At 40.6% G+C, this 18,435-nt stretch overlaps 1 protein-coding gene across 1 annotated transcript in view; it reads left to right on the top strand.

Moving 5' to 3' along the window:
- The window catches only part of POLG (DNA polymerase gamma, catalytic subunit), a 1,518,109-nt gene that overhangs the window by 152,791 nt on the left and 1,346,883 nt on the right, over positions 1–18,435 (top strand). The gene's annotated exons all lie outside the window — the stretch shown is intronic.

Below are 18,435 nucleotides of genomic sequence, written 5' to 3'. Positions count from 1 at the left end.
CATATACTTAATATCTCCCCCCTCCTCATATGAAAATTTGCATGTGACGATCCATCCATTCCACTATTAGTCCTTACTCTTTCTAATGGGGGAAATTCCTTATCATACAAATCATCTCTCCATCTCTCTCCCATTTCATCAAATTCCCTATAATCTCTTTTTCCATTAATATTTTTATTGTTGTTAAAAAAATTGTTATTAATATTCCTATTAAACCCTTTCTTTCCATAATATAAATTTCCATAAGCACCAGGATTAGGATAACTTACTTCATTTTCATAATCAATCAAGTCACGTTTTAATTTCTCCATTTTTCTATTAATTAATCCAGTGCATTTTTCATCTATTTCACCTCTTATTTTATAAAATTTATCTCTCTCTTGTTGTATATCAAAAAATAAATCATCCTTTATAAGCCCCTCCAAAACTTCAATATAATTTTGTAACACAATCAAATTTCTATTATTTTCCTTAATAATTAATTTAAAAATATCCAAACCACTATTATTAAAAACTTCTAACAATTCCTTGTGGAAAGTAGAACCAATTTGCACATTGTTATGATATTTATACATTCTAAGACCTTTTGGAACAACATTTCTCTTGATACATTCAGTAAGATATGCATTTTCAATATGTAAACTTTTATATTTAAACATATTCTTTGACAGGTTATCAATCATTTTACTGTATGAATCACCATTCCTTTTTCCTTTTGGGCAATTCATATCAAGTTCATTCAATTCATGGAACTAGAAAATCACATATTAGCAAATGGAAACGGAATTGTAGTTGGTGGCAGTAACATAACCTTCAGGCATTCAGGACTAGCTGCTTTCTGGTTTTACAGTGTTTGTGTGAGTTACTATCCTGTGGCCATTATTACTCCTCCACCAAGGTTCTTTTGTCAGCCATTTCAGAATGTCTGACCATGCATCCTCCTCTTTCAATGCATTCTTATGTTAAAATGTTTTTGTAAGGGGATCTTGCATAAGATGCCCCTAGAAAACTGGTGGCCGCTCCTTGGGATCTTAATTTTGTGTAAGGGAAGCTAACATTTGCTCCCTTAGAACTAGCTAATCAGGCTAACATGAGGTTTTTAACATAGAAAACAGTTTTCCTGATTGATCTGACCGTTACAAGCTCTTATGGAGAGTTAACCCTACATCATTTTCCACAAGGACAGAGTTTCTTTTTGAACCAATTCTTCTTCTATGCCTAAAGTGATACCAGAGTTTACTTTAAGCCAAAATATACATCTCCCTTTTTTCTTTCCTAAACCTAAAAGTGAGGGAGAAAGAATATTCCATACCTTGGGTGTTCACAGACAACTTGTATTATCTTTCCAGAACGAAATCTATCAGATCAGTTATTCATTTCTTGTAAAGGTAAGAAGAAGGGATAGTCTGTGTTAAAGCAGACTATTTCCAAGTGATATTTTAAAGCTATTATCTTTTGTTATACTTACTGCAACAAAACTATTCCATGCGGGGTCAAGGGCCACTCTACCAGGGCCTTGGCTTCATATGTGGGAGTGGTAAGCACTAGGTAGCCTATCTACCACAAGAGGAGTGGTTTCTGGCCCATAAACTATAGTTTATTGGCTGTTTGGGCAGTTTTTCCATCTCTTTCAACTTTCTGGTTTAAAAGCCTGTGTTTGCGCTTGTTTCACACCTTTCCTGTAACTAGTATATTCCAGATACAGAGTTGCTGTATCCAGGACTATATGTAAGCTTCTGAGCCCCCCCCCCCAAAGCCTTTCTGTGTTGGAGGGAAGCCTTCTAGCTTATCATTGGGAGAGGTAAGCACTAGGTAGCTGATCTACCACAAGAGGAGTGGTTTCTGGCCCAGAAATTGTAGTTTATTGGCCGTTTGGACAGTTTTTCCATCTCTTTAAAGTTTCTGGTTTAAAAGCCTGTGTTTGTGCTTTTCCTGCCTTTCCTGTAATATATAAGATATAAAATATCACTTGGAAATAGTCTGCTTTAACACAGACTATCCCTGCCATAAACAAACTCTACAACAGAAGGAGGAAACTGATGCGGAATAAGGTGAAGTCCCAAGACTGGAAAAACTCCTTTATCAGCCTCAACAAAAAGATGAGATCCCTCTTCAAATCCTCTAAAGCTAGCTATGAAAACAGAATTGCAGCAGATAGTAAAGACAACCACAAAGCTTTCTATAGTTATGTAAAGAATCTCCATGGCAATACCCAGATTTGCTCTGAGCTAACCCTGTATTACTGCTGCACAGGTTAAAACAGCACTGCTCAAGGTCAAGAATACAGCTTCTGTGGGACCTGACAATATCCCTAGCTGTGTTGTACATGAACTACAGAGTGAACTGACACCTCACCTGTGTGCCCTGTTTAATCACAGCCCTCACCTCAGCCTTTGTCCTTATCGAATGGCGCACTGCTACAGGCATCCCTCTCCACAAAGGAGGAGCGACTACAGACCCTGGGAACTATCGCCCCATTAGCCTGACGAGTCTGATATGCAAAGCTATGGAATGCATCATCATGGACCTAATAAACAAGGATATAGGGAATCTCCAAATTCTGGATCCCACACAGTTTGGTTTTGTGAAGGGTAGATCATGCCTGCTCAACTTGGTCAACTTCTTTGAGTCAGTCACCAGAGCTGTGGATGAAGGCAAGGTGGTTCATACAGCCTACCTTGATCTGGCCAAGGCCTTTGATACCATTCCCCTCTCAGAATCATAGAAAAATTCACTAAGCTAGGCATCAACCCCTATATCACTAGGCGGGTTGCAGACTGGCTCACAGGTAGAAACCACAGTGTGAAACTAGCTGACTGCAAGTCAGACTGCAACCAGTTACGAGTGGAGTCCCACAGGGTTCAGTCCTGGGTCCTCTCCTGTTTGGTATCTACTTCTCTGAAGTCCAGGCCAACACGAAGAGACTCTGGCTGACAAAGTTCGCAGATGATTGCAAGTTGGGAGCTGTTATTAACTCCCCAAGTGATGTTGACATCCTACAGAAAGGCCTGTCTTAGACCAACGACTGGTGTCAGAACCATGGCCTTAAGCTCAATGCCAAAAAATGTGTTGTCATCCCCTTTGGGAAAAACACGGTTACCATGAATTACCACATCAATGGTAGTCCACTGAACACAGAAGGTGTTATAAGAGATCTGGGAACACAGGTTGACAGCAGCCTCTCTTTTGACCACCACATTGCCACTGTGGTCAGAAAGTCCTATGTGCACATCTCATTACTAAGGGTTTTGCATCATGAAGAAAGAGGTCATTGTCTCCCTTTACTCTTCCCTCATTAGGCCAATCATTGAGTACAATACCCCATGTGGCATGTACCCCACTAAGCACCTGCAACAACTGGAGAGGCTGCAAAAGTACCTCACAAAGAGGATCCCAGGCCTTAAACATTTGTCCTATATGGACAGGTTCAAAAAAACTCCAGCTAGTCTCCGTCTCGTATCTCCTACTTAGAGGTGATCTCTGCTTGACTTACAAAGCCATGTCTGACCAGCTCTGTTAGAAATGCTACATCTGAAGAAATCCCAGTCCCTCCGCACCACACTCTCTAGAGACCTCAACCTCATTACCACAATCAACAGAACATGCTGGAGGGACAGGTTCATAACCCAGAGTCTGCCCATGCTATGGAATAGACTTCCCATACATGTCAAGCAGAGCACCTCACTTGCTCTGTTCAAGAGAAATCTTGATGAGCAGATGGGAAATAGAAAATTCACCCCAGGGATCACTCCAGTGGCTTTACTCGACAGTGGCACTGGGAACTAAGGTCGGGTGGCACGATGCCAGGGTAATCCTATGGACTAGGCTTGTAAAGGCTCCAGGGCCATTAGCCTAGTACACACCTATGACTTTTTGGAAAGGGTTTAATTCTAGAAGTATTATAGAAACAGCAGCTTGGTTCTTTGTACATACTTTTACAAGGCACTGTAACGTTGATTATTTCTCTAGGTCTAGATCAGGCTTTGTTAGGACCATTCTCCAGGGTGTTCTGGACTCTTCTCCTTCCACCTTCCAAAAATGTGTAAGCTATGGTGATCTACCCATGTAGCTTAGGCCACTGCAGCAGTTATCAGTATGAAGAATATTAAGGAAATACAAATTAATTCAATAATTAAACAGTCTCTACAGAGTTTCAGAGTTTATTTTAACACACGTGTGGACTCCCAGAAATTATAAGTGTATCACCCTGAATTAATAAACTCGGATCAATTTATAGAAATTCAAGACAGAATTAATAACATTGATCAAGCAGGCCACTGTCATCAATCAGTCAATATAGTTCAATACTTGTATTCGTTAAGACATTATTATGTTTCACTATATTAATTACATGTGGTTCGTGTCATCTACAGGAATCTAGTCATCATTTTCCTTAAAGTAGAATTATAGTTGTTACATTCACAGCTTTCTCGTGAAAGAAATACTGATCGAGCATAATACGGATACTTACATAAATGTAATTTGCTCAGTAAGTCATTGTGAACAATGAAGCAGATACATTAGTATATTTGCTGTACTTTGCACATTCCTGGACATGCGCAGTTATGTTATTTACTGCTTAAAAGAATCTGCTGACATGGTTAAAAGATTAGTCGTGTGCACTGACCACATACTCGCTGCCTCTTTCTCCGACATGTGCAGATCATTCTACATTACGTCTCAACTTTCTTATTATAATTTTATTTTTTTCCTTCACAATCCCCCTTTGATACTGTGAAAGCATCACATTTTAAACATTTTCATTCTTTTTAAGTGTATTGTCTTATCCTAAAATCTTGGAAGTGAAGTACCAATTCATATTCCTTACACAAACTTACTTTTTCTTTAAGTGGAACTTCAACATACAAACATAATGAACTTTAAACTAGTTCCTTTCCAGCCAGAAAATAAATCTGTTAACCATGACCAAAGTCAAAGTAAACTTTATTGTCATTCAGAAATCACACAAGTGCAAAAACTGAACAAAATTCCGTGTCTCTGGACTCAATGTGCAGGCAACATGTAGACTTTTTTCACATACATTTACACATGTAACACCTAGCTATTACCAGGGACGTCGGGAGGCGTACTGACTGTACGCATTTCAGTACAGTGTTTGCGTGGAGGGGGTAGCATAAGGCAGGCACTAGGATCTAGGAGAAAAAGCTAAAGTGTCTTCTCCTTTAAGGAGGGTCATGTGTTCGTCGTATGCACGCTAATGCAGATGTAAGCATATTTTTCACTCCTGCTCGCAATTTAAAATAATCATTTCATTGAGACAGAAGGTAAGTACGTAAAATGAATGGTGTGTGTGTGTGTGTGTGTGTGTGTGTGTGTGTGTGTGTGTGTGTGTGTGTGTGTGTGTGTATACACTTAATTTATGTTATTTATTCTACAGGTTCCATTCGTTTCTGTATGAGTGAGAAAGTGTGTGTGTGCGCGTGTATACACTTATGTTATTTATTCTACAGGTTCCGTTTGTTTCTGTATGAGTGAGAAAGTGTGTGTGTGTGTGTGTGTGTGTGTGTGTGTGTGTGTGTGTGTGTGTGTACAATTATATGATTTATTGTAGAGGTTCTGTTGTTTCTGGATGAGTGAGAACATGTATGTGTGTGTACATGTATGTATGTAATTTGAACTAGCTGTTCTGTGTGAATGACAAATAAAGTGTGTGTTATGTGTGAGAGAGCAGGTGTGTGTGTGTGTGTGTGTGTGTGTGTGTGTGTGTGTGTGTGTGTGTGTGTGTGTGTGTGTGTAATGTAAAGTAGCTGTTTGTTGTATGAAAGAGAGGGCGATTGTGTTCGTATGTGTGAGAAGGTAGGTAGGTGTGTCTGTGTGTGTACTGTATGTGTGTTTAACATACCTTTCATCTCTCCAGATTTAGCTTCATAGTTTTGGTCTCTTTCTCTCAAAGTTTGTAGTTTTCTGGCAAATCACAGAGGACTGAAGTCATTATGTTCTTCAGAAAGTACCTTCTAGCACAAATCCTGTTATTCCAGCAACTTTCGTAGTTAAAAAGAGCAATATTTAAAATCTATCCCTAATCATACCTCTCAGCTGTCCAGATTTTCACAGAATGTCCAGATTTTTGCCCCATATTTTTGTTCCATTTCTCCTAAATTTGTTTTTCTTGCAAATTACTGGCTAACTATTGAGGACTGAAGTGAGAAAATAATGGCAGGCATTTGAGTTTCAAACTCCATTTGCTTCAGAAAATTCATGCTAATGCAAAACCTGCAATTATATCAACTTTCTAAGCATGAAAAGGGCAATATTTAAAAAGTTTCTCTATTGTTGGGCCTTTGTCTACCATTATTACTGGCTTTGTCCAGATTTCTTGCTTGAAGAGGTTGAGAGGCATGATCCATATTTTGAGCCATTGTATCTCCATTATTTCAGGCTTTGTCCAGATTTCTTGCACAAAGAGAGTGAGAGATATGCATACTTCTCAACTGTCCAGATTTTTGCAGAATGCCCCGATTTTTGCCTTATATTTTTGGCCTATTCCTCAATATTTGTGGTTTTCTGGCAAATCACTGAGGATTGAAATAAATAAATGTCATACATTTCAGTTTGACTTTGTTTTCTTTAGAAAATGCATGCCAAGACAAATGCTTATTCTAGCAACTTTCTAAGTCTGTAAGAGCAATATTTAAAATCTGTCCCTATTTTAGACTTTGTCCAGGTTTCTTATGCTAAGAGATTGAGAGGTGTGAAGGTATGGTGTGTAATGCTTTAGTTAAGGGGGAGGGCAAGTTAGTCAATTAACTTGATCAGGCTTGACCCTGTAACTTGGTTACAGGAAACAGAGCCTGAATTCGCCATACCAACTACCAGACTGCTAAAGGAACCGTGAGCACCAGTGGAGACAAGAGCCTGATTACCAGACTGCCGATGGAATTGTGAGTTTGAGTTTCAGTACATTTTCAGGCCATTATGAGTTTCAGTGCATTTTCAAGGGACTGAGTTTTATTTCATTTTCATGGAATTGTGAGTTTCAAGGGAAGATAAATTTACTGTTGCTCATGCTAAGCCTGTTTTCATTGTGCAACCAACTGTTTTGTTTAAAAAAAGTTTTCACCACAAGTGAATTGGCAGATGTTTTACCAGGTCTGAATGAACACATAAATATTGTGTTTTTAGAAAGTAGGAAGATAAATGGTTTAAAAACTTTTTTATTGTTAACTACATTTAATTGACTGTAATTGAGTAGTAATTGATTTCACATTTTAGATTTAAATAGAGTGCAGCACTGTGTTTTTATCATTCTGATGAAGTGTTTTACGAAAGAGGAGATTAAAACTTTTTATGCTAATTCAGATGTTCATCGTGTTACACTGCTGCAGTCATCACACTTGGGTTATCCTGCCATCAGGCAGTCCCGCAGTTGGCCAGAGTTCCAAAGTCTTGGTCCAGCGTCGGTTGCTGTCGCTTCTTCCCTGACGTCAGTGCGCCAGGGTATAAGATGCATCCAACGCCATTTTTTTCAGTCTTTCTTGCCGCGCGGTGCCCAAAGCAGAAGCAGTTCGCAAATGCCGGTCGGCCGACTCCTGAGATTTTCAAAGTTGAATTTCAGATCCGAAGTCTTCAATAAAGCTAAGTACCCCATTGGGGAAACTTTTTTCTTGCCTCAGACCGATGTCAGAAAAAGTTAATAATTGTATTTCTTGTGGGAAGCAAATACCTCATAAGGACTTCCACTCTTACTGTATTCCATGCCTAGGCCCTGATCACGACGTCACTAGTTGTCGGTTTTGTGCTAGATTTAACAAACGCACTATAAAAAGACGTTTTGATTTTGCTTTGCACTACTTTGGCCGAAGGTTCAATTATACTATGCCGTCGGATCAACCGAGGACCGCAATTCCAAAAAACCGTAAAGACAAGGATAAAGACAGGCATCCGAGGTCCAAAAATGACGACAAAACCTCTTCTAGGCCAGTTGCCGGTTCTCAGTGAGGCACTTTTGCAGCCTCTGACACTTGCTACCTCAGAGCCACAGGCTGCCTCCAACTCCCACGTGGAGACAACTAGGCTTCTGGAAACTCAAAGTATTGGGCCTACAGAAACTAATCCCTCAGATGGGTCCAGAGCCGCTGAGCAGGCACCGGCTTCTGAGGGTGTTTTCAGGCCTTCATAACTTACCATTAAATCAACAGTCAAGACAAAGGTACCATTAAAGACAAAGAAACAAGTACAGCATTCTCCTGGACAGTCCTCCATGCCTAAGAAACAGATGCTTAAAATGGCCGAAGACCTCATTACTCTAATCAGGGGTTCCCATCCCCCTCCTGAGAAAAGGCCTAGGCAGGATAAAGACTATGACTCCTCTGATCAGGTTTCCATTTCCTCTGATTCCTCTTCAGACTAGGGATACTCCTTACCACCCTATGAGGACTCTGATGCTGAGGAATCTATCCCTTCAGCCTCTCCTCCTGAGGATTACTCTTTTGGGGAAACTTTACATACCATGAGGGAACATTTCCATTGGGAAAGTCAGGAATACTCAGAATCCAAGAAAAGGCTCAGGGATTTCCTCTTATTGCCTCAGCACAGGCCCCTGGCTATTCCGCCTGTACTAGACATTGTGTATGATGTGTTCTCTGAACCCAGCTTATCTCCTGACTCTTTGTCCCCTGCTCTAGCCAAGCCAGACAGGTATTATAGAGTCCCTGACTCTCACAAGTTTCTATACAAAAACCCTTCTGCTGATCCAGAAACTCTTTCCCAGGGTCCAAAAGGGGTTAAGGCCTCCATTGCAAAAAATCCAGTACCCTCTGACAGAGATTCCAGAGCTTTGGATAGATGGGGGAAGAAAGTATACACGTCTGCAACTTTAGCAGTAAGAGCTTTAAATTGCCAGTTTCACATGCTTAAGTACCAACAGTATTTAATGGCTCAGTTAAAACAGAAACTGCTTGCTAGCTCAGAAGCTCCTGATTGTAAAGAAATGCAGGATTTATTGCATGCAGTTGAACAGGTGAGAAAACATACTCTGCAGTGTGGTTTTGATTCTTTAGAGGCCTCTTGTAGAGCCGCAGTTACAGGCTCTGTTATTCGAAGACATGCTTGGTTAAAAGAACAGAGTTTACCTGAACATGTTAAGGCAAAGTTATTGGATGCTCCTTTACAACATGATACCTTGTTTGGTGTTAAGGCAGAAGAGGTGTTAAAGAAAATGGAGGATAAAGCTAAATCTATGCAAACAGTCAAGGATTTCTTACAGGTATAGCCACCTCGGTTTAGCAGAAATTGGTCAACACAAAATTGGTCCTTTCCAGTGTCAGACAGGCCACAGAGAGGCAGATATAGACGCCCAAGAGGCAGATCTCAACCCCAAGGCTCAAACAGACAACGACAGTGGGGCACCTTAACCCCAAAAGGAGGTGAGGACAAGTCTTAACTTACAGGAAACAGTCACAATGACTTTCCCTTGCATACGCCAAGCACGTCCCTTCTGGAAGCCCCCTTAGGGGGAAAACTAGCACTTTTTTCTCAAAACTGGCAAACAATCACCCAAGACAAATGGGTCCTGAATATTGTGTCTCAAGGTTACAGATTCCACTTCCATACTTTACCAAAGCTAAAAGGAATGCCAGACCTGCCACAAAACCAATGGGCAGAGGCAAAAACAAATTTCAGCCCTCATGAACATGAGAGCTATGCAAAAAGTACCACAACAGGAACAAGGACAAAGCCTGGAGGCCTACACTAGACCTTTCAATTCTGAATATTTAGCTGGATATTCCGAAATTCAAAATGTTGACATTACAGCAGCTTCTACCCATGCTGGGCAAGAAGGCTTGGCTTGTTACTCTGGACCTCAAAGAGGCATACCTGCATGTCCCTATCAGACAAAATTGTAGAAGATACCTCCGATTCAAAGCTGGTACAATGCACTACCAATTCTCTGCACTGCCCTTTGGCTTATCTACTGCGCCCAGGGTCTTCACAAAGTGCCTGGCACCAGTAATTGCATTTTGCAGACAAAAAGGAATTCAAATATATCCATACCTGGACGACTGCCTCATTCAAGCAGAGACAAAGGACATTCTTCTACAGCATCTGGCGCTTGTGAAAAGGTTGCTAATTTCTCTAGGCTACACAGTAAATGAAAAGAAGTCAAAACTAGTGCCCTCACAACAGGTTACATTCCTGGGTGCCATCTTAAATACAATTGCCCAGATGGCTTACCTCATGCCAGACAAACAAATGCAACTAAGTCAATATTTTCAACTACTGGCAAAAACGTCCCATCTCCCTGCAAGAAAAATTCTGCAGGCCCTGGGATTCATGGCATCCTGCGTACTACTAATACCATATGCCAGACTGCATATGAGGAAATTACAATTGTACCTAAAAAATGTTTGGACTCAACATTCTCACAGTCTAGAAGCAGTAATTCCAATAATTCCCTGCCTACAACAGGAGTTTCGATGGTGGGCACAGGCATGTCACCTAAACAAGGGTCAACCTTTTACCCAACCCACAGCCAGGCAAACTCTAACAACAGATGCTTCGGATTACGCCTGGGGAGCACACACGGCAGGAACATGCATTCAGGGCAAGTGGACCACAGACCAGATGCATCTTCACATCAATCAAAAAGAGATGTTGGCTGTTCAAAATGCCCTAACAGCTTTCAAGGACCTTCTACACCCAGGACAACTATTACTAAAGACAGACAACACCACAGTAATGTGGTACATAAGCAAACAAGGGGGCACTCACTCTTATCCCCTATGTAGGCAAGCCATGATCTTGTGGAACACAGCTCTAACTTACCAAGTTCACCTGCAAGCACAATTCCTGCCAGGAAAGAAAAATACTCTGGCAGACGACCTAAGCAGAAATATCATGGACCCTCACGAATGGAAATTGAACCCACAAATCTTCAGCATGATAACACAAAAATGGGGATGCCCAGACATCGATCTTCTTCGTTCCCCTCTGAATTGCCAACTACAAAAAATCTGCACAAGGACTTACCACAAACAAGCATGGAAAGTGGATGCTCTTCTGTTCAGCTGGAAAAACCTAAAAGTCTATGCCTTCCCACCACTGCCTCTCCTTTCAAAGGTGCTCCTAAAAGCCAGACAAGAAAAAACACAGATGATCCTGATTGCTCCAGACTGGCCACACCAGCACTGGTATCCTATTTTAAGGAACTTGGCTCAGGGCCCATCATGGATTTTGCCCCAAATTCCACACCTTCTGACTCAACAAAACAATCAGATCCTGCACGGTCAGCTCAAAACCCTAAACCTGGCTGCATGGCAGATACTTTAGTCAAACAGGCAACACCTCTCTGTAAAGCTGTTATGGATGTCATTTTGGAGGCCAGGAGGCCTAGCACCAGGAAAGCTTACTCAGAAAAATGGAAGAGATTCTGCGCCTGGAACCAGGCTCACAGCCTTGACCCTCTTGTTCCAAACATTCCTCAGATTTTACAATACTTAACTGAGATGCTGGACAGAGGCCTATCCTTTTCATCAATTAAGATTCATGCCTCTGCCATTTCTGCACATTACAACACAAATCCTCCTTTATTCTCTCATCCTTTGCTAAAGCAGTACCTCAGAGGGGCTAAAAACATAAGACCGCCCCAGAGAGCACCAACACCAACTTGGGACCTCAATTTCGTTTTGGAAAAACTGATCCTACCACCTTTTGAGCCAGCCAATACAGCCGATCTAAAATTTTTATCATGGAAAACAGCTCTGCTCCTGGCAGTAACTTCAGCACAAAGAGTCACAGAGCTACAGGCATTAATGGCAGTGGAACCTTTTATAATTTTTCGTCAGGATAGAATTTCTTTAAGGGCAAAAGCTACCTTCATGCCAAAGGTGGTATCTAGTGTGGCTCTTAACCAAACCATCCATTTGCCTACTTTTTATCCAAACCCCCAAAATAAAGGGGAGAAACTTCTGCATTCTTTGGACGTACACAGGCAGCTACGCTTCTACTTGGACAAAACAAAAGCTTTCAGGAAAACTGATCAACTGTTTGTAGCATATGCTGCAGGATCACAAGTCAAGGCTATCTCAAAGCAGACTATATCCAAATGGATAGGACACTGTATCTGGTACTGCTACACACAGCATGGAAAATCAGTCCCTAATAACATTAGGCCTCATTCCACCAGGGCAACAGCCACTTCAGCAACCTTTCTCAGATGAGTACCTACCAAGGAAATTTTGGAGGCTGCAACTTGGAGTTCAGTGCACACCTTCACCAAGCATTACCACCTGCCTCTTTACTCTAAATCCAGAGCAGGATTTGCCACTGCAGTACTGCAGGGCCTCTTAGCCAATCCTAACTCTTTATAGACCAGCCACCCAAGCTTAGCTTTGGGATTCAACCCAAGTGTGATGACTGCAGCAGTGTAACACGATGAACATAGTACAGTTTTGTACCTACCATAAATGTAGATGTTCGAGTGTTCACACTGCTGCATTCCAGGTTACCCTCCCTCCATCCCCTCTGTACTAGCTGGACTTATCTATACCCTTCTATCCTATACAACCTTTGGGGTGTATTTGCTGGTAACTAAAGGTATTGTTTTTATTTTATATGTATGTTTTTGATTAGCAATATGTATTGCCTACCCACTTGGGGGTACCTGACATCTGGGGCAAGAAAAACTGAAGAAAATGGCATCAGATGCATCTTATATACCCCTGGCGCACTGACGTCAGGAAGAAGCGACCGCAACTGACGCCGGACCAAGACTTTGGAACTCTGGCCGACTGCGGGACCGCCTGACGGCAGGATAACCCAAGTGTGATGACTGCAGCAGTATGAACACTCGAACATCTACATTTATGGTAGGTACAAAACTGTACTTTTTTGTCCCTTCTGTGGTATACAGCAAATTTTGGTGTTTAACTGTGTTGTTTATCAAATGGCAGTCACTGTTTGTTTGTGTTGTAGAATTTGAAAGCAGGGTTAGCAGCATAATTGCCTTTGGTGCAGAAGGCTGTGGGTTTTACTCCCACACCATGTAGATGGAGTGCTGATATTGCAGTGCCATTTTGACTGGATTATTTGGTGCATTTTAAGGAGGTATAGGGGTTCTACACTCCTGAGTGTGTCCTCCTTTGTATAAGATACCTAGTAACTTGTTGTTGGATTGTCAGTCATTCCCTATTGCAATATTACCATTTTTAATGTAACAGACAATTTATTCTTCAAAGGCAGCAGGCACAGAATTTGTAGATGAAACATTGAAATGTAAAGTTATTTGCTAGTAGCAACCTCTTTTCTTAGTTACAAATCTCTTTAAGGTAGAATTATCTGGATGACTTATTTCTGAAAAGACTGTGCTTTTTGAGTAATATTGGTGGATTATAATGATAGAAGTTTGAGTGGCATTTTATGGTCAACATTTTCTGAAATGGGTAGCTTTATCATTATTTCATACATTTTGTTTCATTGCTTTCTAGAAGAATGTTCATAACTACAGATTTAAAACACCATTTTAACAAATTGTGATGCATTATATAAGGAATATAATTTATCATGAGGGCGAATCAAAGAACACATACATGTGTGCATGGCCCTATAAATGTGTGCAAGGAGCCTATGGTTTGAAAGCAGCGCAAAGGTAAACTTAATCCTGTACTGTCAGCTGAATTTTCTTTTAATTTGGGTTTTCATGCCATTTCAATGAATGTGAGTTTCAAGGGCAGAGAAGTTTACTGCTCATGCTGTCTGTTTTCATTTTGAGAATGTATTTAGCAAATGGCTATCAGTACTTGTGCTATTTTATTTCAATATCTGTAATAATTGCAGAAGTAAATAAGAAAATGGGTTTCCTGTGTCTTTATTTAAAATAGCTATGATAATTCTTTCCATGCGTTTACGTACCAGTCAGACTTATGGTATGTGGTTATCCAAGTCAGTAGAAGGCCAAACCTTGTGCTAAGGATTAACTACTGCAGTCCTCCATTCACTAAGCATGAAGCCAATTACTAGGCTAATGTTGAACAGTGATTTTAGAGTGCTTGAACATCATGTTTCATGCTATCCAAGAGGTATCCCAGGATATTATCAGGGCCTGTTGAGGTAGTATTCTTTGACTTGGAGAGTGCATTGAAGACTTGTTTGCTAGTGATAGCCAGAGGATTTATGGTCGAGGGTGTCTTCTGAGAGGTATTGAGGGGAAGAAGGGGTGAAACTGGAATTAGATTTATCAGCCAGCAGGTTTGCTATATCCTCTGATTCCTTTTAAGTGGTTCCATTTACAATTTGTTCAGCACACTGTCATGTTACCTTTGAGGTTGTGAACAAAGCTGATGAAGGCCTTGTCATTATCTTTTGTCTTTGAGAATATTTCTGCCTCAAATCTGGCTTTGGTGGGCTTGATAAGATTTCTGAGTTGCTTATGTAGTTTGAGGGGTTTCATACCCTTCTGGGTATTGTAGTTCCTAGTATTGGCCATGGTTTTCCTCCTTTTATTATACAAGTTGTTGATACTGGGATTCCACCAGTGTGGCTTGTTATCTGTGTTGGTTCTCTGCTTATCCCTTGTGGGTACAGCTACCTCAGTGCAGCTGTTTACATGATGGTATAGGGTTTCTGTAAACAATTTGCATAGTGGTAGCAGAGTTCACATTGTTTAGGGGGATGGAAATTTTAGTATGGTATAAGTCATTAATACAAGGTTTGCTTTGGAATAATTCCTAAATGTTTGAGGGTTAGATAGCATCCATTTCTGAGAAGTGTTTGGACAGGTACATACCAAGAGGTGCATTATACTCACTCAGTGATTGGCCTAATGAGTGCCAAGTAGAGGGGAACAATTATATGCCTGGATCTGGATGATATACCTTTAGATATAAGCTGTACAACGAAAAAGGATTTCCTTACAATATTGAGTATGTTGGGCCCATTGAAGTCCCACCTTCATGAAAGTCTGTTGCATTCTTTCATTCATCCAGCGCAAAACCTGTTTTGAGATTAGTACTGAATAGCCTTTATAGGGAGTTCAACATATCAGGTTTCAGACTAACCAGTAAGCAGTCTGCTATGTTAGCCAGTCGAAATAGACATTATGTTCTTGGCCTTGGGTACTAACTTCAGAAATTGTTGAGAAATTTGAGGAGGGTTTAGATGCAGGTATTTTATGTGAGCATACTGGAAGATTGGTGGGATGAAGTTCAATCTGAATTAGTTGGCCAATGAATTGGATATATCGTCTTGTCCAAGTATGTGATATCATTGGTTATCAGCTCACTGTAGTGCCAGTCATTTGAGATTTCTAGCACAGTTAAAAAAATACTTTGTGGTTATCTTTCACCTGGGTTTATATTTTTACCTCATATAAGGCTTTGGTTGATTTAATCACAGTCTCGAGTTCATTGTTTTAGTTTAGCGAGAGTGTTTTTAGCTTTCTGAGAGTTACATTTATTTTTACATGCAATGAGTATTTTTTCTTTTATTATACTGCCCATAGGGTTTTATTTTTGAATTTTGTGTTGTGTTTATTTCTGAGGGTGGAAGATGTGTCTATGGAACTATTTAAATATGCATAGAGCGTGGCAGTAAATTATTCTGTACAGTGGAAGTTTGAAACAGGCTTAGTAGAGGGACCCCATTCCCAACTAATGCCCTGTACCCAGCACAGTCAGAAAAAAGCACTACTCAGATATGTGCACACAAAATCACTTACATTAGTTTACAAGGGGCCAATGGTGTGGTAACTTTCTTTGACATTTTCCACAATCAAACCTAAGTGTCATTTGTTCTTTCAGCATGTAACAGCATAGGGCTATACATAAAGTGACTGCTTTCATTTTGTGGGTGGGTTGAGAGGCAGCCTGTATTTGCAGATAAGCTTTTTGTCTTTTCAAGATGTTGCCTTCTCAGCATATTGGGTGGCATTGTGTCAGCTTTGAACATTAAACTTTAGGCAAAACTTATTTCTTCCTTGAATTTCTTTTCTTTCTAATAATTTTGTTCAGATTATCACTAGATCATAAGACTAGAAAAAACTCCAAACAAGTGCCTAGAGCATGTGACAGTAAACAGTCCCACCAGTTCTGGCGCCTATGGTCATTTTCTTGCTTTAACCAATTTCCGTTCAGCAAAGGCTTGAGATTCACAGAATGTAAGCAGGGTAGTAAGGATGTAAATTTCAACTGCTTTACTTTTTGCTTGATTGACTCCCCATGGGTACACATCTTCATTAATTGTCAGTGGCAGTATGACTTAGCCCAGCTAAAATGTATTTGCTGTTGGGAATGTAAGGTTTACCATTCCAAAAGGCTTAGTGTGACTGCAGGCCATAGGAGTGATCATGCATTGCCAGGTGACCCATGCTGGTGGAAGGGAGGTAGTTGTGGCTCATAGCTTGGGTGTTACCTAGGGAGAGCACTATATGTTGTACCTACAGACCACAACACTGCAGAGCATGTGATGCCTAGACCAGAGCATAAGTACCACCTTTCACCGCAAGTACAAAATCAAATGCCATTCTATTTTTGTAAAACAACAGCACTCATTTCTATATTGATTAGCCTTATTGCTGTAATGTTTCATTGCTGAGAACCTCTAATAGCTTAGACAGTTTTCTCAATTCCCAGACTGATTTGACAGCACTATATGCAAGTAAGATTCTCACACCAGAAATAACATCATCTGCAAGGTCCATATGTTTCAGTCCCTTCAGAGCCGACTGCTCCAAATCATGATGGCAGATCCATGAAGCATCGATGTTCTCAGTAGGATTGTTTGCGGTCTTAGTTTCGGTCATCTTATCAATAGGATTCTTTTATAGGTTCATAGGTAGGTACTAGGCTATCAGCCCTGGGGCCTATACAAGCCCAGCCAAAAAGGTACCCTGGCTTTTGCCACCCAAGAAAATTATTTTCTTGTGCCACTGTCGAGCAGAACCACAGAGGTGATCCCCGAGGTGAATTTCCTATTTCCCATTCAATCATCAAGATTTTTCTTGAAGAGTGCTAATGAGGAGCTTTTTTTTATATAGATAGGTAGTTTATTCCAGAGTATGGGAAGTCTCTGGGACAGGAATCTATCCCTCCGGCATGTTCTGTTTATTGTGGTGACAAGGTTTAGGTCCCTAGAGCATGTAGCTCGGAGGGATTGGGATTTCGTTAAGTGGAGCATGTCCAACAGCTCTGGGTTTGACATAGCTTTGTATGTTAGGCAGAAATCACCTCTGAGTAGGCGATGTGCGACGGAGTAAAGCTGGAGTTTTTTGAGACGGTCTGCGTAGGGCATCTGTTTGAGGCCGGTAATCCTCTTTGTGAGGTATCTCTGTAGCCTTTCCAGTTGTTGTAGATGTCTTGTGAGGTACATACCAAAAGGGGCGTTGTACTCTAGAATGGATCTAATGAGTGATGAGTAGAGGGGAACAATGACCTCTTTTTTTCTGGATGAGAAACCTTTTTATGATGAGGTGTGCCACGTACAAGGATTTCCTGACTACTGTGGTGATGTGATTATCAAAGGAGAGACTGCTGTCCACCTCTGTCCCAAGGTCTGTTATCACACTTTCGGTGTTAAGTATACTACCGCCTATGTTGTAGTTCATGGGTACAGAGTTTTTACCAAAGGGGATGACAATGCACTTTTTGGCGTTGAGCTTGAGGCCATGGCTTTCACACCAGGCATCTGTCTCAGTGAGGCCCTTTTGCAGGATGTCTATTTAATAGTCTTTGTTTCTCTTGTATTGCGAATTTTACCCTGAGGCAGATGCTCTACATGTCAGATAGCAGAGGTAAGTCTGCCAATATAACCACACCCAAACCAGTTGTCGTGGAACACTAGTATATCCATGATTACCAAAGTATAATAATAGTCTTTTAACATTACCATCCATTTGATGGCAGTTACAGTTTGCATTCTGCTAGAAATGTTACATTTACTTTTCCCTACTTCAAAAGTTCCATTCTTCACGTAACATACATAACCATTTGCATTAACTGATAGTCGTAAAGCAGCTAGTTTAGAGAAAGCAGTAATATTGTGCCAGGAAAATTTTGGTCTCTGTATATTATAATCTCCAAGAGTATTTACTCATTTCAATCTTAGTGACTGGGATAGAAAATAGTAGCACACCATTTTCATGAGCAGTAGGAATATGAGCACACACCCAGCAATTTCTGAGATTGTGTCTTTGCATAGGTATTTGTGATTGCATAAAAAGTATTGAAATTCATGTGCCATTCTGCAGCATTTTGATTTGTTTTTGATAATCGTTTAGAAACAAAACAAGTGCTTACAGTTTTGAAGGTAGTCAGAAAGTAAATTGTGACAACAAGGATGCAGATGACAGTGGTCAAGACAATGATCAGTGAAACACAAGCATCTAAATCAGGTTTATATGATCTGAGTTGTTGAGCATCAAGCACATTCCAAAATTGGGATTTGGAGGGTAATTTCTCAAACAGCCCCTGGTTAGGTTGTCTA

The sequence above is a fragment of the Protopterus annectens genome, chromosome 7.part0 (assembly GCF_019279795.1).
Source record: "Protopterus annectens isolate FY-2018-M chromosome 7.part0, PAN1.0, whole genome shotgun sequence".
NCBI lineage: Eukaryota > Metazoa > Chordata > Ceratodontiformes > Protopteridae > Protopterus > Protopterus annectens.
Note: the sequence above shows the minus strand (reverse complement) of the source record. Positions and strands in the feature narration are given on the sequence as shown.